Source organism: Glycine max, chromosome 18 (genome assembly GCF_000004515.6).
Source record: "Glycine max cultivar Williams 82 chromosome 18, Glycine_max_v4.0, whole genome shotgun sequence".
Classification (NCBI taxonomy): domain Eukaryota; kingdom Viridiplantae; phylum Streptophyta; class Magnoliopsida; order Fabales; family Fabaceae; genus Glycine; species Glycine max.
The window spans coordinates 45,078,743-45,083,474 of record NC_038254.2 but is presented as its reverse complement, the minus strand read 5'-3'; the positions used below and the strand labels follow the sequence as shown (position 1 = coordinate 45,083,474).

General features: G+C 35.4%; 1 non-coding gene across 1 annotated transcript; it reads right to left on the bottom strand.

Annotated features, from left to right (window-relative positions):
- Positions 1-3,026: 3,026 nt before the first annotated feature.
- MIR4374B (microRNA MIR4374b) lies at positions 3,027-3,132 on the bottom strand. Its single transcript, NR_048704.1, has one exon. It is a non-coding gene; the product is annotated as a microRNA MIR4374b (primary transcript).
- Positions 3,133-4,732: the final 1,600 nt, after the last annotated feature.

Genomic DNA, 4,732 nt, shown 5'->3' with positions numbered 1-4,732 from the left:
TCTCCTCCAAGAGTTTAGCTAAGAAGGAAACTCATTTTACAATAAAGACAAACATTAAAGAAACTTTCCCTCTTAGACAACCTCCACATTTTCTCTTTTGTAAAAAGGCACTTGCTAGCATTGCCACACCTCTTGGGCTTGAGTTTATTCCTCAAGTAAAGAAGTTGTTGGATGAGGGTTTGGTTCGCAAGAGCTTAAACCCTTGTGCTTTGTTGGTGCCCAAAATAGGTATTATTACGCACCAAGTCCCTAAAATAGGTGGTATGATGAAAGTTTTGAGTGGTGCAACCCTCTTTTGTAAAATCACTCGTACACCTAACATCTCCATGGTGTGTGTACATAGGGACCCATTAGGTAGGTTTGTTCTTATTTTTAGTTTCAATACAAACTTAGGTACTCATATGGGACACCTTAGGTTTGTCATACTTTTTGGTAGGAATAATCAATATGAAAATACAGAAAAAGGTATGTTTTATTGCGTTACTTTTCTTAATTTTTCAAATAGTGATCAAGGGGTTCCCATGAACCCTAAGAGAATAAAGGTCATTCCTGAGTGGCCCACTCCACCAAGTATAAGAAAAATTTGGGGCTTCCATGACTTAATAAACTTTTACAAAAGGTTTGTCCCATATTTTTCTATACTTGTAGCACCACTCATTGAGTTGGTGAGAAACCATGTTCCTTCATGGGAAGATGCCCAGGAAATGGGTTTTCAGACCTTACCTTACTTCAATATACCAAACACCACTAATACATATGTTTTTGTTCTTTTTACAGGTGTTGAGGGAAGGAGCCCAGAGTATGAAGAACCTTGGGATTTGAGGTCAAATCCTTTCCAAGGTGGAGGGAATGATGCAATCCTATCCCGCAAGGGCATTAGGTAGAAGACTCCAAGTAGATTGGCCTAGAGATCCAAGGGTAGGCCCTAGGGTTCTCATGAGCCTTAGGGTTGATTTTGAGCCCATGGGCTAAGTATGAGCCCGCTTATCTTTGTAAATATTAGAATAGGTTTTTCCTTCGTTTGGGCCTTGTATTTTGGCCATTCTAGTAGTATAGGGTTTTAGCCTTGTATTTCGGGGCATTTTGAGTAGTCTTTGTAGTAAGGACTTTTTTTTTGTATTTTCATGTTTTTTGTCATGGGGGTGAGCTTAGCTATTATAAGGGGTGTGTAGCTAAGTTCTAGCTTCTCATCTCAAGGAGTTGAGCTTAGCTATTAGAGAGGTATGTATAGCTAAGCTCTAGCTTCTTTAGGAATCTTCTTAAGGAAGCTTCTCAAGGAGGTGAGCTTAGTTATGAGAGGGGTGTGTGTAGCTAAGCTCTAGCTTCTCAAGGAAGTTTTCTCAAAGAAGCTTCTCAAGGAAGTTTTCTCAAGAAAGCTTCTCAAGGAAGCCACCTAGTCTATAAATAGAAGCATGTGTAACACTTGTTGTAACTTTGATGAATGAGAGTCTTGTGAGACATACTTCAAAGTTCCACTTCTCTCCCTCTTTTATTCCTTCAATTTCGTGCTCCCCCTCTCTCTTTCTCTCCCTCTTTCTTTTCCTCCATTGAACCATCCTTCCAATCTTCTTATCCAAGGCTCATCTTGGTGGTGAAGCTCCTTCTTCCATGGCTTATTCCCTAGTGGATGGCGCCTCCACTCACCTCTTCTCCTTTGTCTTCCGCTGCATCTCCATGGTGGAAAATCACCATTAAAGGTCCTCATTGAAGCTCAAAGATCCAGCCTCCATAGAAGCCCCACAAGCAAGCTTCCATCAATATACCCTTAACATGTATTTTTCTCCCTTATGCTTCATTCTTAATTTTTTTTCATTTTTAATTGTCTTATTTAAACATTTCTTGTTTCTATCGTATCAAGAATTTGTTTTCACATAAATAATTAGTCTATATTTTAAGCATTGCTTTGAGTCAGGTTTTGTACTCACTTTAGAGCACCTAAGGTATATTGATATTATTATCTTATTCTAGACTTGCTGTTTTCTAACAAGAGCAAAGGTATTGGCTTCACCACTTTCTGTTACTAATGGTTCTATTCATGTCATGCCAGTTAGTGGTTGTTTACACTTTCCTTATTTGGTTTGTATCTTCATACTGGAAGTGCCATGACTTTGTAATTCATAACCACATGGTTGATGATAATGGAAGCAGGAGAACAAACTTAAATTCGTTCACAACTAACAATTTGAAAATTATGAATAACAATTTGAACAAACTTTAATTTTTTTTATGCTGATGTTGTATGATCTTTTATACAAATTCTAGTTTTTTTAAGGCAAATTATTTTAGGTAGTTATACTTGTCTTTATAATATGATTTCACTAACGTCAGAGGTTCCAGGTTATGCCATGACTTTTGTGAATGAAACTTCATCAAAGTAAGTTTTCTTTAATAATTTGGATTTTAAGTCCAGTTTGTGTTGACTCAGATTTTATTTATGCGAGAAATTTGATTTATTTTAAATTTTTTGTCATTTCTTTTTCTTTTCTTTTCTTATAATTATGCAAAAGATTTAGTTGTTTGTATTCCTCTTTTTCTTTGTTTGCAGGGCCTGTTGCCACCCCTTGATGGTGCATATCTTCATATTGGTCAACTGTTAGAAACTCCCTGCTTTGTTAAACTGAACCAATGATGAGTATTGAGTAGAAAACAAATTATGGTACCATTTAATTCTATAATTTCTTAATTTAAATCTATTTAATTTTAATTTATTCATCCTCTTTCAATTTTTGAGTAATATAATTATCACAGGAATTAAAGAATGGCCGTAATTCTTTTTTATTCTCTGATTTCTTTTTAATTTTTTTTAATTTTTATCTAACTTTTAATGGTTTCAATTTTATAGCTCACAAACGAACTTTGGACCCCGTGGATGCAAGATAAGGAATTTTGGAGGATGAATTATTTAGGAGTGGAAACACGTCAACGCAAAGCAAAAATAGAAAACACTTCAATTACCGTCTTTGAAAGTAGGCATTCCAAGACGGTGCTTACATCAGCAACATTTTAGAATGCCTACTTTCAAAGGCGGTGCTTACCTCAACAACGTCTTTGAAAGTAGGCATTCAAAGACGGTGCTTACTTCAGCAACGTCTTAGAATGCCTACTTTTAAAGACGTTGCTGAGGTAAGCACCATCTTTGAAAGTTGCTCACTTTCAAAGACGTTGTTTTGGGACCCGTCGTTGAAATTTTTAAGCTTCGACGACGTCACATTCAACGACGTTCGAAAAACATCATTGTATCCCCTATTTGACCGTCGTAGAATCGCTTTTTTCCAGTAGTGATAGAAGGTATCCTATTCTATTTTTCTAATATTCTATTTGAATAAGCTACCTGTTAGCACGTGAGTTTTAGTGTAAGGTTTTTTTATATATTGGAGACACTGTAAAGACCAAACAATGTCTTGTGAACTTATGTTAGTACAAATTAGTATAGATAGGAAAATGAATAGGAGAATACACTAAATAAAGAAAATTAACATCAACCTGATCCATTTTGGTTGTCCATTGCATCATAGATCTAATTGTGCGTTCTTTATGCTCTCATCCACCTTCCCCAATATGTGCTCTGGAGCTGCTCGAACGGGTCAGAACCTCATCACCAAACCTAACTTGATACTACCAAGTCGCATCCCTTGGTTGAGTGGAAGTGCGAACTTATCAAATATTACCAATATATTTTGACAATACGAACTTATCAAATATTATTCTTGAAAATGGTTAAGTTGAGGTGTTTAAATTGAATTTTTTCTATTTGTTTGCCATGTTGGCCTTCTTGTTTACTTGTAAGTTAAATGTGATAACATGTTCATAGAGAATATCAATGTAAAAAGGTCCAGAACATAACTATTTGGTTGACTTGTGCAGATGCTCGACAGGGCCGTGTATAATGGTAGGCAAATTAGGCATCAGCCTAAGGCCCCAAAAAAAAAATTTTTAGGCCCCTAATTTTTTTATATTACTAATTATTAACAAATTTTAACTGATCAAAATAAAATAATTTAGAATCTCTCTCTTCCCTAAAAATTAGTCAATCAATATCATCTTTTTAAAATTAACCAATATCACAATTAATGTCATTTAAAGTATTTTATTTATCCCAAAAAAGTAAATCCCTATTAACTTTCCATTAACCCATCCCAATTCCCTAACTAATGTATCTCACTCTCCAGACTCCATTCTTCACGTTTTTTCATCTCCTCATCTTCTGTTCATAAAAAAATCTATTCTTCTCTTTCCCTTGAATGAAACCTATTGTCTATTGATCAAACTTTGTCTCTGCGGCTCAACCTCTCTGGATTTGACATCGTCTGGATTCTTAACGCCTATAAACCGCATACATCCTAGCGTCCCGCGTACGAAGCCTTTCATCTCCATCCCGGTGGATTGGTGGAACGATTCATTTCATGGGCATGACTCTGGGTACGCAGCAATAGTGCAATATAACACGTATCACGTAGCACCCTTGCGCCTGACACAACATCTAAACAACAAAATCTATGTCTGTTTATAATTCCAGGTTCTATCGTTCTGTTCATCGATCATCATTTTCAATATTTATTTTAGAGTTTATTTTAGAGTTTAGTTTATTTAGATTTCTTTAATATTTAGTTTTTTTTAATCTGATTATTTACAAAAGAAAATGTCAAATAGAAAGTATGAATCTGGTTATGAAAAATTGAAGAAAAAACGAAAAGTTGAAAAGCTAATTGAATCTGAACATGGTGCCATGTCT